Source organism: Bombus pascuorum, chromosome 9, assembly GCF_905332965.1.
Source record: "Bombus pascuorum chromosome 9, iyBomPasc1.1, whole genome shotgun sequence".
Taxonomy (NCBI): Eukaryota; Metazoa; Arthropoda; class Insecta; order Hymenoptera; family Apidae; genus Bombus; species Bombus pascuorum.
The window spans coordinates 13,609,927-13,631,596 of NC_083496.1; the positions used below are offsets into that span (position 1 = coordinate 13,609,927).

The window sequence follows — 21,670 nt, forward strand, 5'->3', positions numbered from 1 at the left end:
GCGATGATTCATCGGTCACGTTTGAGAATAAGTGTCGATGATAATTGTTGCACGCAAAGAACGCATTTACGAGGCGAGTGCATCATGTTCCACATCGGTTATTCCACCTGTCCTCGTTTGCCACTGGCTCATTTTCAACGTTTTCCATGCACTTCCGAGAGCACCCATCGAGAGAATTTATTGGCCCACGAACGGTATTAATTGCGAACGTTGTTACGTTTTTGTCAAATCACCCGACACTGAACGATGAATAGTCAACGTGTCCCACGTCACTTACTCCCACATAGTTCTTTCCAATTTCGCGCGGGATCATCATTGCCAACAAAGCACTCCAACATTCCAGTGACACGCGAATATATTATTTGAAAATTTAATTAAGTCCACACGTCATTCTGACAGTCTGTACGCATTGGCAATTCTATTTACCGTCTCATTTATATCTCAGATATAGCAACAAGACCCAAAACAATTCATCAACGTCTTGTCCTTTCAGCGAATTGAATTTGTATTTATTACCACAGCTTTGTCAAATCAAGTTGAAAACTTCTAAATATCCTTGCACGTCGAAGCTTTTCTATCTGGTTAATTTTAAGGACGTTCACCGAAGCGATAAATTTTCTGATTTATGAGTGCGAGCTTGGCAAAGCATTACATCGAGGATTATTTTGTACGCTTCTCGTGCATGACTACACAGATGAATCGATAAAAATGCAGAACGTGCCGTGGCAACGACAGGAAGTATTTTGAATGAGCAGGAAGACGAAGATAGGTGAAAAGCTTGCCAGCTGAAATGGGTGAAAACAAGATTCAAGAAGCTACGGGAGCCAGCCAGGTACGTGCTCGAACAACTAAGCAGGTCAGTTGGAAATAAGCCCTAGATTGTATTGTTGCAGTTTCACAAAATATTTCAAGATACTTGCAGTTTAACGGATTAGTGGTTAAAATATTAGAGTGTGTGTTATCTGATGTTTTTAAGTAGAAACCTAAGAAAAATACCTGTAGTGAAAGTAGATCACTTGTGTTGCAATGTTAAACAGTTATAACAGATTTCAAAGAGTAGGTGAAATATCTAGTGGGATAATAAATTGATATAGCAATATGATAAAATTAGCTTTTAATACGCAGATTGTAAGAAAGATAAGTTTAATATAGAAATAAGACTATTCAAAAATATAACTGAATGTTTATTTAGAAATTTATCTAATTATCACATAATTGTATAATTATAATACATGGTTATTGAAGAAACGCTAATTAGAATATTTCATACGTTCCATAATACCGATTTATTTATGTGTAAAATTAATATACGCAGATCTATGCCACAGGCTGATGAATGGAAGTAAAACATTCCACTTAGGAAAGATGAAAATTAGTTTGTTCTATGAATACCATTGATGATATATATCGCTCGTTTCCACTGTAATTTATAAATTTCTATGCAACCGTTCGCACGTTCCATAAATCGGTACAGACTTTTCCGCGCATATGATTTTTAATTAGTGTCGACAAGGAAATATCGAATAGCGAGAAATCACCCGTTCCAGCATCCTGGAATCCTGGTAAACATTTTGTATATCGGAACCGTATACCGTGCTGCCTTTCTAAATGTCGGAATGCCACGAGGAAGTTGAACACTGGTGTTGTACGTTTAAATCGCACGCTGGCAATTATACTCAATCGTTTGTCCGACTGTCTGGCAAGTCTTCAAACAAATTGAAATTACGGATTAAATTGGAATTTCACGATTAATCGTGCACCTTCCCTTTAGCGAATCGACGAATTAGATGTTTTTTCTGAAGATCTGGCACTTTAGAAAATTACGCAAAGTATCCTGGCTTAATATCTTTTTTCAATTACTTCAATCACCAACAATTTATACAACATTAAACTTATTTAGTTGATTAGATGACAAAGTTTTTTCACGTTCAAAAGTTTGAATTAAAGTTTGAATTAAACGCGTTTCGAAATGCAAACGAGGAATTAGTAGCAACTCGCTCGTTGAAATCCAATTCATTCTAGCTGTATTACGTGACAGGGCAGCCTATTGTCATCTATTGTTACCGGATATCCGACGTTTCCTGCAGAACCCATGCAATTCGTTGTCCTACTATTTTATAAAGGTTGAAAAGCCTGATGTAGTATATGTCAGGCGGTTGAAATTCAATAGCAAAACCAACTCTAATTTCTCTTTATATTCCCTCCCTCAAAAGTCTAAGAAATAAATATCGTACCTATGCTGTCAACGTAATTTTGATGGATCGTATATGACGCAAAATACCCATGTAGCGTATCTAATGACCTCGAGACCAATTTATAAATACGCAGGTGACATTTTCTTATATCACGATTTCCTTGATTGAACCAGTGCACCGTTCACGTTCATTACGTAGCTGAATGCATTATCGTTAATATGCATTTTAGACGGGTGCAACAGTCGCTTAACTATCGATATTAAACTAAATTTGCATCAACAGACGCATAGGGAATATGCTAGTTGCACCAATTTACCGGAGCTTGTGTTATACGTGTTTGCAATCATGTCACGTATAGTGATAAAATCAAGGCGAGCACCTGTTACTCTGATAAATTATTCCAACTATCAGTTCGACAGTTTGCTGCAGTAGATTATGTGTAACGGAATTTTCAGACTCGAAGAATACGTTGAGAAGCATCCCAACGACCGTCTCTCTGCTATTGATTGAAATACTACCCCCTCTAGTTCAACGCTCGTGCTGGGGAGAGATTCACCCTATGCGACAGCAACTTCCGTACAATACCATGCAAATTATATTCAGGACATTCCAAATTACTTTCTCCATACATATACTCTGTGTATTTTGTGTTTTTTAATCTTTTTTATATTTTGTATTCTTTCTTTGATAATTAGAGAATTTAATATCGAATTTATTCGTTGTTAATTGTTGATAATAATATACGGTATAAATTATCTACAAATATTGAATATTTTAAAACAAAGGATTGGTAAATAAAAGTAAGAATATAGTTTTAGTCTTTTGAATATATAATTTAGAGACAATTTTTCTCATATTCATTCTGTGATATACAAAAAAAGTGAAATTTCAGAATTAAAATAACAAAATTTCTGTTTGTTCGTATATCCCATAAAAATAGTAATAATAAAATTTGATATATAACTTACTCATGGAAATTACGAGGAAAATATGACTCTGACGTAATATGTATTTTGGAGGTAGTCTTCGTATTGATCGCAATGCTGCTTCACATTTGACATCAGTGAGGGGAATTCACCCTTCACTTTTGCCAACCCAAGTGCCATATACAAAGTCGACGAGGGTGATGTGCATTATATAATGAGAAAGTAATATCCCACACTGTTTATAAACATACACATTCTCTACCCCTTCTACATAATATCCTTAATCGTAAAAATGCATCGATATTTCGTAAAATATTACAAAATGTAAGAATTTTGTTATTCTACGGAATTCTATTTATATACTCCACATTATGTTATTTGTTGCGAATATCTTTTAATTTTCATTAAATTAACCGTATCGATGTTTTTCACCGTTGTTGAATATAAACTAAAACTACGTCTGCGAAAAACTTTTGCAGTATTTTCTAAAGGTTGCGACGACCTCATAATTTCTCTCATCACCATTTTTTCCACGGTGCAAGGAGATCTAAGATTTTGTCAGCTCTTTATTATATTCGAGCCTTACTTCTCACGCTGCACGCTCGAGCACTTACGAAAAGGAAATTCTTCGAGAGCGGCACACGCAAGGCGTGAGAAGTTCTTTTTTTTTTACGTCATACCGAGTTTCCACTGCATAAAAAATAAGGTGAACGGGTGTCGGTGTGAAACGTGTCTCCGCAAAATTGCACGAAAAATTTCCACGAGACGAATTTAAAAATTAACGTCTTAAGTAACGTACTCACTGAAAAATCTTCGATAGGACCTGAATAATTTCTTCCTGTGAACAGGAGAACATTTCCGTGACAATACAAATATTTAAATTTACTAGACAATTTTACAATCTTAAGTAAATTTCTCAAGCGTTTACAATATGTTCATAAATTGCTAAAAAACTTAAAAATTGTTATGATTGAACATTTTTTTTAATTCTTTTTAAAATTTGATTTTATGATGTTATTCTATGCTACTACGGAACTGTAAAATTTTGTAATGAAGTAAGTTTTTAAGAACTTCAAGTGCTTAATTTAACACCTTAGTCGCTTTCAAAAGAAGCAACCTTTAAATAAAGCCTTTGAAAAGAGGATGAATGAAAGGAAATGCAAAGGAAAAGTGGCTGCTAGTAGGTGTGAAACAAGATGAGAGAAGACTGTTTACACGAAACGAGAAAAAAGACTCGAGCTGCGATAACGTTGCAAAGAGGGCGCAACATACCACGCCGTTTCTACAAATATTCTTTCAAGTGTCGTAATAATTTTCTTCATATTCGTGACTCATTCGAAACACAAAAGTATCTACCATATTTCGAAGTAAAATTAATGTTATAAATATTTAGGTCATGGTTAAATGATCGAACTCGCAACAAAAATTCTCGTTCAACTCTTTCATGTTGCTCAACCTTTTCTCCATAATACTCGAATTAATTACGCGCTTCTATAAAATTGCTAGTAAAATTCGTAAAAAGTAGGTTAATTAAAGTTGTAGAAAAACCGACGTCAAAGTATGTAGCCATTACGCTGAAACTACGAACGAAATTAAACGAAATACATACATTTTACAAAATAATTCGATACAAATTTCGCTTTATTAATATTGTATAGAATATCTCATATCAATCTTATTTTTGTGTTTAACAGAACATACGAATTCACAGCACAAATGTTATCGCAATTAGCACGAATCACTCTCTTCGTTCATTACCAGAAAGCATTCGATAGGATCGTAATCGAAATGCAAAATTTCAGAGAATACTGCGGCCGTCTCGATGCCATTCGTTCCGGAAGATACAGCTGAGAGAATGTAATAAGAGACCTCGATGCAAAAGAAATGTCGGAGTAGACTGCGCTGTATTCACGCGAGAAACGCCAAAGAGAAGAAAAATTCATATTATAATAAAATGACAACGAGGACGTCGTACGCGACGCCTTCATGACGAAGAATTTTCTCATCTATATCTTGTTAATTTGCAGCGTGTAACGACACTTGTATCCGTCGCTTCTTCGTGTCACGCCCACGGAAATTTCCATCTTCACCAATGATACGTGTAAGTTTTAATTATCACAACGGTTCGCCCGCAACGAAAGCTATGTAAACTGTAATCAAACGACGATTGTATCTTTATATAAAAATTAATTAAACCTGAAGAATTCAATTAAAAATACATTTATTCCTTATTTGCGGCGTTTCATGGAATTTTACGCAACTTTATTCGGTAAAAGCAATTTCGTTTGCTTCGCGTCATTTTAAAATTGTGCTGGATTAAACAGATACTGATAAAATACTAGATTTAAAGAGGAACGATTAAAGAGACGAATAACAGATGTACTCCAAATATATATGTATAATCCAATGTACGTGTTATGTAAACATTCCAAATGGCGTCATTGTAAAATTGCACGTGATCGAGAATAGACTGAGAAACGTCGTAACATTTGACATTGGAAGTATTTAAATTTACACACGTACGTCTCTCTACCATTTTGAAGTAAACTTGCATCATACAAAATGTTAAACAAAAATTACTATTACGTTGAATCTTTTAAATTAAATTTTATAATAATTCGAAATTTCACGATAATACTGAAATTGTGCAACTGCTAAAGCAGAAATCACGAAGATCATTTTTATATAACAAAAGGAAAACATTGGGTTTAGAAAGTTGGGAACATTAATAAATGGGCAGAACTATGATCGATGAAGTTTCCATTGATTTCCCACTTCCCGAAGTTACAGATGCAGCGAGGTGCATTCAACGGATCTCGCGATTCCGTTCGTTCGAAATGTTTCAGAGAAAGTCACGGTAGATCGAGCAACAGCAACGACTACTGTGCAACTTAATAGGCCGTTCGAAAGTCAACGTTTCCGCGAGCACAAAGGATACTCCGGCCTCTTTACCATCAATGCCTCAAATCATGCTACATTTTCATTGTCTCTTTAATTTCATCTGTCTAACGACTGTCATCGAGATCGCTCAAATCGACCAAAACTGGATGATAGGGGATACGTATGTATTTCGCGTCCCACAATTAAAAGTGGTCCAGTTTCTCCAAACGAACGAGATAGCTTTCACGATATTAATACGCTTAATTAAAACACCTCTTTTTAAAAAATATCATTTGAATGTTTTGCTTCTTTTATCTTATGATCCAGAAAACGATTAAAGTCATACCATAAACGATAAAGTATAATATATAATATATATACGATAAAGTTAAATAATGATATGTACATATGTATATCTGTAAAACATAAGTTCCTTTATCTAATTTTTTTGCAAATAAAAGATTCCAAATTTAAATACATCATAATTCAGTACAGTTAAACAATTCTGCAATAAAAGTGAATCGTTAAAAAATGCAAAATTAATTATTTGTAGCGAAGCATAGCATTTGAATTGCAGTAAAGTTAATATAAAAGTCCATTTTAGAACAATTTCAAGCGAAAAAAGAAAGTAATGGCGCTAGCAATTTTGACTTTTATGATTAAACAGCGAATGTTCGTGCAAATTTAAATTTACGTATACATCGTTAAAGTAATAGAATCTAAGTAAACGTTCTTTTCATCCTTTACCTGTAGCACCTTTTTACGATATTTCATATAACCTTGTACATTATATGTATTCTCTACATTTCTGCTCACTGCAATTTTTCATAAATCCATAAACATCTGAAATCCACTTATGACATACTTATTCGAACTTTATAAAATGTTAAATAAAGAATCATATGTTCTACAAATTTATACAGGATTTTACAAGGAAAGCTGATCTATCTGTACCATTACTTTTCTTCAACACCAAATAAGGAATCAATTCACTGTTTCTTACTAATTCATTATGCAGCATTATCGATTCGAATATTACAAAGGAAAACGTAACATTATCATTAGAGATAATAAATTGCGAAACGGATACAGCGCGTTTACGAGTTACATCATCCGGCAAGTTAGTAAAGGACTTTCACGTTCCACGTTCTACGATTTCATTACCGTTCAATTTGTACACCGAGACAAAAAGACACGTGGTACACCGACTCGCGAATATTGGACTCGTAATAGATGTTCCAGACAAGCTTTCCGTCTCGCGCGTAGGCTTGCAAATCGACTCCCATATAAACAGGCTCGCGACTTCGGTGTAAATCTACGATGGCGCCTACGGCGGAAACAATAGACAACTTTCTGTCACATCAATCTATAGTCTACGTGACAAATCTGCCTCGTATACACGTTCTGGACCTCCTTGTACAGCGACATGAGACTCTAAGTCTTTGTCAATTCGATAGAATAAAATAGTAACCAGCTTAGCAAGCTGAACTGCCATAAGATCATTCTTATGAATTCATTCATATGAATTCTAGTAATTTGTGATTGTACACAAATTGAAGTCTAAATCGTATTTTGTTTCATTTTACAGTCATTACATAGTAAATTTTTTTAAAAGGCTACTAGTAACTTATCTGGATTCAGAAAATAAAATATCTATAACTCATAGCTGTCTTGCATCTAAAATGATCTTTTCATGGACATTTCAAATTGCTATAACAAAGAGAGAGAAAAGAAATAAACTGCATATACGATACTAAATAATAGAATGTTTGATAAAATATCATAGGAAAATGAGATTTCCTATCTGCAACTAATAATGATACGTGTGAATTCGTTTGCTGTCACTACTAACATCACTTCGAAATTGACTGTACTCGTCACATTTTACTCTCGTCGGTGTGTTAACTTATGGATAAATACGTCGTATTAAATATGTCGATAGTTACGAAACAAATTACGGAAATTTCTCCTCATATGTAATTGAGTAAGAATTACCATGGAGTGAAATATTTGCTTTAAAGGGGAAACAAATCGCCCTTGGAAAGCTAATAATTGATTGACTTCCTTCCATTTCCTAGCTACCATTTAGCAACTGTATCTTCGACTCTCGCAATAAATACCTTTCTCATTATTGCATCGCTGCATCAATCTAACGAAACGCTCCTTCTCCTGTGCGAGGATTATCTCAAGGCAAAATCGGCTTGCGTGTCGATTTACCGTGATGAATCTCCTACAAATCCGATTAATAAAGAGCAGAGAAAAAGAAAAAGAAGATCCACGCACAGATGCTGGATGAATCACGGGGACATCTTGCTCGTGGACTCGCAATCATTCCAAGGCAGTAGCCAACTACCATACACCAAAAGCGATTTCCCCCATTGTCGTCTCCGACTAATTTGTTACCACTCTTGGCAAGCTTTTTACGGCATTCGCGAAGCGCATCTCTCGACGCGCAAAGCATCGTGCGTTCTCCTAGTGTTGCGGTGTACGGTCATCGTCGTGCGTCGACCTCTTCTGGTCTACTTAGAAGAGGCTAAGTAAATTTATTAAGCCGATAGGGCTCGCGTCGAAGAAAGTGTAATAGCCATAAAAGCGGTGGAACCGCTGACCTCCTGCTCGCTCATAATGACTAGTTGCAAAAGGCAATCGATTTCTCTGTTCGTTTGTTCACCTCGAGAAACCGGAGTACTCTCCACGGTGTCCATTGTTATAAAATTAATGTTTTCGCCGAGGAAGAGGATTTAAGGGTGCATTATCGACCGCAAGTATGGGGATCGGACTTCGGCGAAAGCACGAAACGACGTTCAACCAAGATTAGAATGGTTAATGAAACGCTGCTTTTGTGTCTTGTAATTTAGTAGTGTACCGTCACGGTAAACTCGACATGGTCCTAATTTTGAGATAGCACATTCGATTCGAATCGTCCAATTAGAAAGTGGCACGAGGCAATCAGAAGATATGTTTGATAAGGATTCGATTCGATTTAATTAGCCGTCGCTGTGTATTTTTCATGCAACCGATCTGTAAATTCACACATAACGGAAAACATATACGTTGGAACTAGAGCAAACCGTAGGACGGTACAATCGGCTTTCTAAATTTGTATCAAACGGCGTCACTTTCACCACGTGATCGATAAATCGCGAGATGCAACCCATTGGTACCCGTGAGAGAAAACATAGCATGAACAGACAATTTTTCGCAATCACCCTCAGTCCTCGAAGTTGCTTACGTGGATCGATAAGTTCCAGAATAAAATGGTTTGATCCACTGATCTATCACACTCGGAAGGATTCACGACCACGGCTTGTTTCGAGTTCCCTTATAAAGATTGAAAGCTAAGTCAATCCGGGTTCTGATATCAATGTGTTTCATAATCGAGACTTACTATGCAGTAATATATAATAGCAAGATAGCTCTATATTCTATATTATACAATATCGATTGCAGAAGTTATAAGATAATCTACGCGGTAATATGCAGAGAGTGATATAGTAACGTTGACTAAGAAACATTAAAAGATATGGATCGAAATTGATGATACGAATGAAAAAGAAGTATCGTCGAAATTCGTGGAAAAATCTGATTTGACTTATGCGAATTATTGTAGGCCTTTAATCATGTAGGAATAGAAGCAATATTTTATAAATACTTTATACGTATAAGGATTATAATTTCTAATGTTGAAATATACGTTTATTCTTTCTATTATGTTGCATTTTTGCATCAAGATTGTTAACTTGAGTTTTGAAATCATTTCCAAGCAAAACTGCCGATATCTACATCGAAACGTTTGGTAACAACATAAATTTTAAATCGGATAAAATCGAGATACGAATTGATGGTAACTATAAGATTTACTTGTCTTTTTTTATGAAGCTCGAAATAAGTCTATAAGAATTGGCATTACGGTGAATCCTATTTATATGCAACCATCGAAAAATATTTATTACGCAACAATTTTCATTTTTGTGCACGTTATAAAAATTTAAAAAATAATTAAAATAATACTATAATTATTCAAATTAATTTATTCTTATGATCCCAAACATTTTCAAGAAAATCATAAACAGCTATGCTTACTTTGTAAAGTCACGTCTCATAAACTAACAATATTTAATCGTTCGTGACCGAAGGAATAAACATTTCACTCAGTCATAACTTCTCATAGTTCCATACACATCCCCTCCGAATAAAAATGTATTACATTAAATTTAAATTAAGATTAAAGCAATCCTTTACGTAACATTAGACCGATAATCTCAACGACGCGACTCAGAAGATCTCCAAGAATCCTTGAAAACCCTGTATGCACGTTCACAGAAAATTCCACTCGACACTCTACCAGGAAACGTAAACTATGTTTACCCTGCAGCTTTCACAATACCGTACACACTCGCTAATCAAGCCACATTAGAGTCCTCTCACAGTCCATCCAAAGTGCTTGCACCAGACGCATTCCAACCACTTGAGAACGTCCCCAAACATCCCGAAATCCCTTCTGAATACGTTCCATGGTCAGAGAGAAGCATGGAAACTCCGAACAACGGCAATTAATCACGTAAAGCTGGGGGTTCAACGACTGATCTCGCAATGCTTAACGCGAGTACGTGCACCGCGTAGAAGAAACAGAGGAGGCCAGTGCTCTCGTCGCGACTCCAGACGATACTCTCCCGCGTCACGAAGAATCCTGTTTTCCATCCATCCATGGGGCTTCACCCTAATGCCGCGCGATGGAGATGCGGCGTGGCGGTTCAGGTTTATCGAGAGTTCTCTCGGACGTTGTAACGGCACTCGAAACGTCGCTTATGCGCGTCTCCCTCGTTTCATCTCCTCCGGCAAGGCTCTTCGCCTCCTCTACCTCTTCTGCTCCTACGCATGCACGCACTTACACTCATATACGAGTGTACAGCTCACGCATCTCTCACCTACACGCTTGTGAACGCGCCACGCCGGCGACCGGTTTCCATTGGACTCCAAACAAACACGCGTCGACCGACGACAACGGTAAACCGATCTTCATCGCGTTTCGTGAACCCCCGCACATCTGTGTTTTTAGCTCGCCCCTTTCGGTTCAATTTCAACGCTTTTCGAGCGACGGAGAGTGGAATTTTTAAATTATTCGAAAGTCGGTGAAATTCGGGGGAAGCCGCTGTTCGTGTTCAGCCAACCGAGCGCAATGGGCGACGTTCTTTATCGTTCCGCACTGAGTGCATCGGGCACCAGTAGTTTGTTAAGTGGAAGAATGATGATTCTTTTTAGAAAGAAGAAATTCGTGCTTAAGATTTTTCTCAACCAGTTGCGTGTGGTGAATTTCTATGATACAAGTGGAATTAATCAAAGAGGATGCTCTGCAACATTCTCGCACGTATTCCTGTTTTGCAAACGCTCGAACGGTTATTGATAACCGTATATCACTAATTAGTCTTCTTGCTAAGTAGTAAGATGCTAAGTAAAGCTGTTTGCAAGTATTTGTTTGGTACATGGAGAAACGTGTGGAAGATAAGAAACGAGAGATACAATACTAATTAGTCGAACGCAAATTAACTGTGATAGAACGGAATATTTATTTATATGGATCAGTGAAACATCTACATCTTTGTATCGTGAAGAGTACGCGGAAGAAAATCCGTACAAAAAAACAAACAGAGATGCGTCTACGAAGTTGCAGCATAACACTTGCTCGAACCTACAGCGAGTAACGAACGGTATATTTGATCGAAGAATATTCACGACTCCAACGCGACGTAGGCTAGCAAATTACAGAAGCGTTTCGTTGAATTAAAGTTTAATGAGAGACAACGTTTCCTCTGTAAAACTAACCCGAATCTAACCCAAACCGCAATCTGGTTGCAAGATTGCCAATGAATTGTACGGAATGACGATTAAAAAATGCCGGAGCTGCGTTTAAAATTAGTCGTTCTGAACGGTACCTCGACCGAGTCGCTCGGTTAAATAATTGTTTCCACAGGCTAGTCACGATCCATTTTTAAACTAGACAATTTCAAACCGGTGGCAACGTCCGTTGAAGATATTCGCATGAACATTATTCTACCGACATCTACGTTAATACATGCAGGAACATCTTGTCGTGTAGTTGCTCGCGACAGTATTTAAACATTTATCATAGAAAACTTTTTATAGGAACCATTTTGAAATCTCATTGTCGCTGTAGTAAGACACAGTTGTCGTTATAGCATGGACAAAATTTAGAAGTAATCTAAAAAGGTATGTGTAAATTACAAAATATTTTCTGTAAGTAAACATACACCAACATTCTTTTACACAACATTTCAAATTTCTTTCAAACTTTACGAATATAATCATGATGGTAAAATCCCATAACTAGACTACAGATTTTTATATAGATTCATATTTTTTAAGAATATAATTAAAAAAATACAATCTCGGTAGAAAATAGTTTTTCCTAGAAAATATTATAGAAAGCCCTATACTTTCTCTATTTTATACATTTTTTCATATTATGTGTATTCTATGTAATTTTGCACTTTTAAATTTTCTATAAATGCATACAAATCCACAGTCTACTCATAACAATACTAATAAAATTTCAACGTGTTTCATATAACACACACACACACAAAATATATTTATAAAATATTTCTGTAACTGTAAGTGGATGCATAAATGTATGTACACTGCAAAATTCGAAGAAATTTCCCATTTCGAAGAAACATAAAAATGTGCATCCAACCTAGTTAGATTTATAGTTGATAAGCATCGTCAAATGTATGTATGATTTACGAATGACCTGACAAACTGGGAGTCTTAATTGGCAGTAGCTGCTAGGGATGTTTCTTGCGTTTTATTTGTAGATTAGTCAGATGGTGACTACATGGGGTGCCCTACGAAACATCTTCTGAATCATTCGCAGAGTCAGAAAGTTTCAACTGTTACTAGTTTTAGACGCTTGTCTCGCGGGACGTTCACATTTGCCCGACAATTCAAATGGTGTTTACCACGCGACGCTCATGCCGAACAAGTGGATACGCAAGACTCGGTCAAATAAGTAACTGTTGTCCGCTTTGGTTTACCCTGGCCGACAAACAGATGAATTTAAATGCCAGAGAGGGCATTGAGCCATGATTCCAGAGCGAATCTCGATAACTTATCAATTTATCAATGTGTGTCTGCTACTATATCAATTTATATATGATAAAAAAGGTCGTGAGGAATTTACGCTTGGACATATGACAAGCATTGAATCAATAATCCAATCGTCCTTTTACTTCGAACATGTTTATGATTTGTAGAAAAATTTGATATTTGGTGAATCACAATTGTCCAAATGTGTATTAAATTGGCAAACACTAGCAACATTCAGATTTCACAGAAATATGCCTATATCATACTAAGAAAGACAGCAAATTATTTTCAATACAGAAGATTTCTTTGATAAATATTTTGATGATATAAAACAATAGTACGCCGAATGAGATTAGTATATTACCAGAGTACCATGCCCTTAGATATATAAATAATTGAATTTATTTATCATAGATGACTAAATTTAAACTCTCCTACTTTTTTATCGCGTTAAGGGAAATAATTTTACACCAGCTTGTATAAAATTAGAACACAACTATCTCTATAAACACGACAATTCATAGTCGCTCATAAATGACTCACATCCAGAAATTACGGACGTTATTTCGAACTCCGAAAATTTTTTGTTGTCACGTTGCCACGATGGGTCAATGTGAATCGTAAACAACGATCTTCAACGTGAACCTGTCCGGATGTCGACAAATGTAGACAATCGGAGTAAACATCGTGACAATGTTGATACGAATCCCTTCCGTGCGCCAGCTCAAACAGCTGCAGGGATTGGGATGAAAAATAATCGGTGGTATGTAGAATTTATTGCGGACTGAAATGGTGAAATACAAGGTGACACGGATGGAAAATGGATGCAAGCGACGCCAATAAACTACTGTCTGGTCAGCGAAAACATCTTCCTAATTTTCTTCCTCAAAATAACGGAATAAATTTTGTGAACCGCCGAAGAGCAAACAGAATGCATATCTGTCCGTTTAAATTACACGGATAACCGTAAGAAAATATAAACAATATTCCGTTGAAAAGTGTCCAAGAACTAAATGTAACGTGTAGACGGTAATCGTGATTTGGCCGGTTGACCAGCCGGGTCTAACGTTTCGCGTAATTTCAAACCTGAAGGAACTCGTCGTATAAATGTCAACACGTACTGCAGCAGAAAATTTCGTGTGATACAGGCCGACTTCACAAAGGGCGGTGGGCTTAGTCAAGTCGACTATTTACGTGGTTTGCTGGACTCGGGGGACGTCTTGGATTGCGATTTAAACGGTCATCAATTATAGATCACAGGCTGTAATCAGACGTCAGTACGTGGCCACTTCGTACGAATACTTGGTACGTACCGGCTGATCGATAAATATAACTTCTATTTCCGGCACCATACAAACGCTTTAACCTTCTCTAAGCCTCTCTAAATCACTAATCCATTAGCGACGGCCCGAGTCGTTCTATTTTACACCAAGAAAATTGAGCTCGATTCTGTTTGAACGTCGATGCTTTAAACGTCACGGAATACTTCGGAATAACATTCACGGGATCGATCGAACTTGAAATCGGCCAAGCTTAAAGTAGTTACCAGTGTTCTATGGATATAGAACGTTCGATTTTTAAATGCATGTCGAATTATGCCTGGCACACCAGGCAAAGTGGTACATAATTTCAATGCAAGCCGAATTCAATCGTAATCTACGAACAATTAGACAGCCACGTCGAGAAACACCGTGCTTACGGTTCGCCAAGGTTCGACTCGGTCGGCCGACTCGAAGATAGTTCGCGTGGTAATTACGCCGTTTTAGAACGATCTTAGTAACCTCGATTACGTGCGCACGTTTCGAACCGACGGCCAAGTAAGAAGCGCTCGAAACACGTTTTATTCAAGGTCTTCACCGGCCTCGCCGTGTCTCTTTCTCGGTGGCGACGTTTCATCAACACTGGTTGATCAATCTCCCGTAACCATTTTACTTACGACACTTACAGTTTCAATAGCGATGAAAAGAGAAAAAAGTCAAATGACTCTTGTAACGAGACAATGTACAGAATCCGAACGATTCTCGATACGACACATCTCGCGAATGAAGTATATCAAAGTCGTCCTACCTTTGAGAGAAGTTCCCGTTACGGGACGTCGAGTAATCCACAAGGAGACAGAGGGTAGAAATCCACAAACAGAACAGCCCCGTGCTCGCGGAAAAGCTTGTCCACCAATAAATTGTACGCACTAATTGTTCGTCAGTGAATACGCGTGGAGTTATGCACGACCGGGTTAGGTTATGTTTAGTTTAAATCGTACAGCACTACCGTAGGCTTTTGTTCGACACGATGCGAACAAACGAAAGAAACAACAAAGAGAGAGAAAGAGAGGAGTTTCAATATGCAGCCACCTACGAGGACGAGTGTTGCAAACAACAGAGACGATCGAAGAAGACCGACTGAACCGGCTTACCGTGAGGGACTGACGATGCTCTTCGATTGCTCGTTGCTCGTTCCGCAGCCTCTGCGCTCGGCTCTCGACGCGAGTGTTCGACGCCAGTCGACTACCTCCGGCTAGCTTCGACCTTTCTCGAGTCCTGAGTCGAACTTACACATTAGAAAGAGAGGGGGAAGGCAGGAAGCAAGGGAGAACGAAATAGTGATAGAAGGCTGGCCTCAGGCTTGGCAACCTCGACGAACTTTTGCTCAGGTCGAGGCCGTACGAGCGTTTCTGTTTTCGTGCTGGAATTAAAGAGCCTCCCTCGGGATCGGGCCGATGATAACGCAGAATGCATCGGCACGTTCCTCTTGTTACGCAAGCGATCGAATTCTCTGGAAACTCGCAACCTCCAAAATACCCTGAAAGGTAAAGGCGAGTGTAAATATTTTTCTGCAAAATACGAGTTTAATATTGAAATAAGGATAATAGCTGGCACATACATCGGATAGAAAATAATTGCTATGCGATTAATATTGCATCTCATCGGCCTAGAATATTATTCTTTGACTCATTATTCCGATTTGGTTGACAGATGCGACTGTGTTTGTTGCAGGTTTTTTATAGAGGCTCTTTTATCTTACTTATTAGTTGAAACTTATGTAAGTTTGAAGTCAGACGTCTATTACATCTTTATTAATTCGTGTGAATGCATTATCTGCAATGGAGATGTGCGACGGTTGTCATCCACAATTGGATATAGAAATTGTAGATATTTCTAACAATTCAATCGTGAAAAGAGGCTATTATTAATTTCTGAAAAAATAAAATAATTTTATTTCATTTGTGTCAAATGTCTAAAATTCGTGTCTAGATGAAAATCATAGGCACGAACAAAAACAAAAAAAAAAAGAAAGAAAATAAAGTTAACGTTTCCTCAAAAAGATTCAGAAACGATGTAAATCCCATTGATAATACGTGTATACCTGGTTTGTATTCTGCTCACGAACTTGTGTTAGTTCGAAGGCTGCGAAATTACGTCGGAAGAAACCGGTAGCAAAATAAAGCGATACTTCTCTGTTTCTCTAATAATAGAGTAGAAGAGCGGCGTGTTGCTTCTAGATTAAATGCCGTCTAGGACCTGAGAAACAGCCAAGGTCAAGACGTTCCCGAGATTGAACGATCAACGTTGGATTTATTACCAATTCCACGCACCGATTTAGGGCGTTCCTTTTACGGGAAAAGGAAATGAGGAACGAGCTCAGCCGCGAAACGTTCTGACACGTTATACATGCTCGTGTTGGTAGACAACCTGCCCATCGAAAGTCGATGGGAAATAGAAAGTACGTAATGTCATCGTTGTCCTCCAGGTTTGTCGGTGAAACACGAAGACACGAGGCATCGCACGTGCATTCGAACCATGAATCGCAAAGGTCTCGGCGAAAATGTTGAAATTGCGTATCGTTACGTTCAACATGGACTTGAATATGATTGATGCATCTTTAATTTGTAGTGCCAATGTTACCAAGACCTGTGTGAATCTGTTTTATAGCAACATTTACCAATCGATTATGCAATATTTAAAACTGATAATTAGAAAGCAATTGCAAATCAAGATCGTTTATTTTCTAATTTTTTAAAATTAAGATATACTTATACCTTTCTCTTAATTAAGACATTATATCTTATTGATTTATTATTATTTATTTATCTTAAGATTATATCTTAATTAGGATATAAGTACAAATTCGAGATTATTGATTGAAAGGCATGAAAGAGGGTTCTACCAAGTAAAAAAGATGCTGTTTAAAACATCTGGATAAATCAAGCGAACAGAGGGATGCGAACGAAATAAAACCTAAATATTTTTACTACCGTGAAACTCTGGCTGTCTTGTATCATCGTTGTCTTTAATGACTTCGCGTTTGGTCGGTGCTACATTTAGACAGGAAAGCGTAAACCAGTAGCTACCAAACCACGAAAGTTAATAATACCTTTTTATGAACTACCTTGGAAGTTCATTATCACGTTTTCTCAATCATATCCTTATTATTCCTCTGATATCATCCGATTGAAAAGACAACTATAACAACAAAAATCCCTGGTAATCCGTAATGATGAACAACAGAAACTATAAATCTCAATGACTGCAATTACATTAATGTCTTCTTTTGCCTTCATTTTGCTGATTGTAGTTTAATATATCCTTCGACGAACATTACTTACTAAATAACATTCTTTTTAAATGTCAAGACTAAATCGAGTATAATTAGTGACAACTACATAGACGGCATTCAGTATGATTCTATTAAAATCTGATTCCAATAAGGGTGGATTCGCATCACATACGATATCCCGGTCAATAACATTCTTGGCGATTCCAGTTATTTACAATCTTATACGCGACTACAGAAAATTTATTGCAATATCAAAAGGACGCACGGTGTATGCAAACGAAATGGTCGATAACCATGGTGCATGCCCGTATAATTAACTAGTATCTTTTACAACGTGTTACACGCAAGAACCGGTAACAGATGGTTCGAAGACAGTGGTGCGTCTCGGTCTCAGAAATCTGACGTTCTATTAGTCCATTAAGACGAACATGACGATTAAAGGCTCCTGGAAAACTCATTCCAACGTATCGTATTCATCGTGGCAACGTCTCTATATCTTTGTCGAGTCGCGTTATTACCCTATTAGAAGCCGCAATGTCTCTTATTTGTCGTGGAACGGAAGCGCGATCTGTTTATGACAATCATTTAGACGTGAGGGAAAAAGCCATTGAAAAGACGACGTGCGGAGTTAATCTCTTAACATTAGTATGTGTTTATTGATCGCTGCTCTTTGATAACGTAAACGAGATTCCACCTCGTCAGATTGTCGTACCACGATAGGCCGTTGATAACGCAACGCTTGTATTTTCACCGATGCCTTTTCACGTAAAAGATTATATGATCGTTAACTATCTGATTGTTCACCCATCGCTACCTAACTCAATTTCTCATCAAATGAAAAATCGAAGAAGTAGAAGGATACGATGTTGCAATTACTTGGTTAGTGCGCGAATGCCCAAGGTTTCAAGTAAAATTACGAAAAGAGATTTTAATGCGTCTCCAGTGTACTCTGTATCTCGGTATCGTGACGGATCTACGCGGCAATGTAAACCAGACGAAAAGACCGCACCGGGAATGCATGGAATCAGGTTATCTGGTTGTGTTTGTCTAACAGGTGGATATTTTGTGGCCTGGTAAACATGCGACCCGATAAAGGTAGTCCTCCTAGACATATTTCAGATAACAGCCGAAAGGGGATCGTTGTTGCACCCGTCGGCTTACCGCCTATAATTTCTCTCGCCACGAAGCAATTAAAAATTTTTCCGTGGTCGGGGCCCCATCATTTAGGTCGACATAGAGCTCCCGTGTTCCGAACGATGTAACTTTTGTTTTTCCTTTCCACCTTTTTCCGCCTCGTCCTTCTTCCCCTTTGCTTGTGTTTCTCGCCCTCTCAACGCAGGTCGGCGAAACCCACTATTATCTACACGAGCGAAAAAAGAACGAGCATTAATATATATTCAGCAGATCCTACCACGCCGCTACAGATCATTATCCCGGCAAGAGAGGACGGATAATCCACCTTCGCGCGGTTCTTTCGAGGCTTTGTTGGCCACGATCATTCGACGCTACTTTATATTCGAACGTTTCGCGAGTCACGAAATCGATACTATCGGGCATCATCAAATTTCGCCGTTATTCGTATTCGTGTAAAATTTTCAGTGTACCGTCGGTCATAAAGGATTTAACGCCATTTTCAAAGATTACAGTTTCGTTCTGCATGAATTTACATCGCGAAGTTACTCATTCAAAGGAACCATAAGCATACCGCTATCGATGTCTGGCAAAGAGTCGATGAAAAGTTTTATCGTACCAATTTACAAAGCAAGCTCTCATCAACGGGATTTACGACGGGTACTTTCGTCGTATTTTCATGTTATAATATATCTCGTTTCGTTTCATATACTTCGTTCGTGTAAAGGAAACCGCCTGATTTGTATTCTAAAAATGAAATAGCCTCGACACGAAAGATATAACGTTTACATCAAATCGAAACGTTAGAAAAAGTAAAAACGACACATCAAAGAGTTTCTTCACCTTCATTTTCCAAGCTGTCATTGAAATACAAGCATCCCGTTTCCAGGAATATCCGTTAAAGGAGAAATGCTCGTAACTTCTTTCGTGCTATAGGATGTAAATGAAAATATACCAGCTATGTTTTATCCGGTGTATGGTCGGGTGCTTGTGTCTCTGCAAACAATCAGGAACGTCGAAAATATCGAAAGTCACGTGTTGCGTTGCACACGCGCGTATGTAGAATGCAGAGAGACGTTTCGAGAAAGGAAGACCAGGGTGAAAGGCGAGCCAGATGTATATATGCGCGCATAGTCAAGGAGGGTCGAAATTATCCCGGAGGAAAGGCTACGTCGGTGCCTGTGGGCTCTCGCTTTAAATTACAACCAGGAAGATGGTGGGCCCCCGACCATCTGGACCCTTTGTTTCACTCGAAGCTCGTCCTTCCCCAAGGCACGCGATACGTACGCCTCAGAATCTTCTCCTTGGCAACTGAAAATAAAGGACACCGACGTCCTTTCCTTCTCTCTTTACTTTGACCGAGCATCACAGGGGAGAAGCTTCTTGGAGCATATAGCGGCCCTGGAACGACAGGAAGAAACGAGAATGTTGAGCGTCGTGTACCTACTAGGATTTTTCAACCCTTTCTTGCGCACGACCACACTAATTGCTTTAATTGCAAGGGGAATGTAACCACTCCACGTAAAATAGGGCCTTAACGTTCTGACCTGGCAAAAAGATCTTGCATGGACTTTGAATCGTTGTCGAGGGGCTATGTATCTTGAATTTCCGAAAATTGAAGGATTTACGAGAATAAGGAGGCAGCTTTTTAAATTGGATTTATCATAGAAAAGAAAGGCGCAGGTCTCATATACAAAGGTACAAAGATTTAGGATCATAAGTCATAATAATCTACAATACGAAAAAGTGATTTGATTTTGATCGATTTTTAGTTGATTTTTGTTGATTTGGAATTGCTTCCTTATTCCAGCATCCCCTATGGCGAGCAGCTGAAATTGAAAATAGTGGTAGTGGTTGTGTTTAGTTATTCTGTGGAGAAACTGTAAGATATGAATTATTGTCACTGTTTTAATTATTAATTTATATATTTTAAACATATAACTCGTATTGAGGAAAAAATGAAGAACACTTGTTTTATAAATCGATTTCGAAGAAAATCACAGATAAGTAAGGTATAATATTTTATATTTTCCTCGCCTACGATGTCACGAGAAACAATCACCCGTCTCTCAAGAACGAACTTCCAAGAATCACTACGCGAAGAATAAGGTTCGTCGCAGTACGACTTTCGCGAATTTAAACACGATCCTGTTCCAAGTGTCTAGCGATTTTTATGGCTTGCCGCAGGGAATATAATTATTAACGATACAAAATCGATGCAAGGTACTCTTAAACCTCTTTTTGTGAAAAAATAAAAGTCACCAGAATACGGATCTGCTCGTTTCTTTTCTTCGTTATATTCTGTTATGCTTATAACTATATTTTATACTTTCCCCGCTGGATTCCACGAGGAGAAATTTTTGAACGAACTTTGCGGTCTCCCGGCTAAATTTGTTCACTTTCTCGATCTTTATTCACGTCCTACAATTTCATCATATTCACCGTTCTGATTCAACATCTTTATTATTTCAACGCGTACACACGCACGGCTTGATTATCCTGCAAGACAGGAATCGCAAAGAGACCGTTTCCATCGTACTCACCTTCTTCGTCAATAGAATTCCTGTTATTAAGAACACAAGCGTAATCACGTTAGCGTTAAATCACTATTTATGGCTAGATACTCATTAAGTTTAATAGAAGCAACGCACACACAGACCCGGTCATGGAACCGTTATCTTGAAAGAAAGGTGTAATTTTGCAATCGTTGTAAAAAAAAAACCGGCACGACAGCGGCGAGGACAGCAATCGAACGGTCCTTTATAATTGCCGAAGGCGCGAATTAATTTCCCGTTTCCCAATCTGGCCGGTGTTAACGGAAGCAAGAAAACGGCGGCGCGTTTAAAATCACGTCGCTCGCTGAAAGCCGTGCTACGC

The 21,670-nt window shown here is 37.9% G+C and overlaps 1 protein-coding gene across 3 annotated transcripts in view; it reads right to left on the reverse strand.

Moving 5' to 3' along the window:
• The window catches only part of LOC132910295 (LIM domain only protein 7), a 158,983-nt gene extending 143,401 nt beyond the window's left edge, over positions 1-15,582 (reverse strand). For 2 of the 3 annotated variants that reach the window (XM_060965869.1, XM_060965864.1), the window contains exon 1: positions 15,176-15,582. The gene's annotated coding sequence lies outside the window, so the exon portion shown is untranslated. The remainder of the gene's footprint in view (positions 1-15,175) is intronic. The other variant, XM_060965870.1, reaches the window with a different exon arrangement.
• Between the last annotated feature and the right edge of the window lie 6,088 nt (positions 15,583-21,670).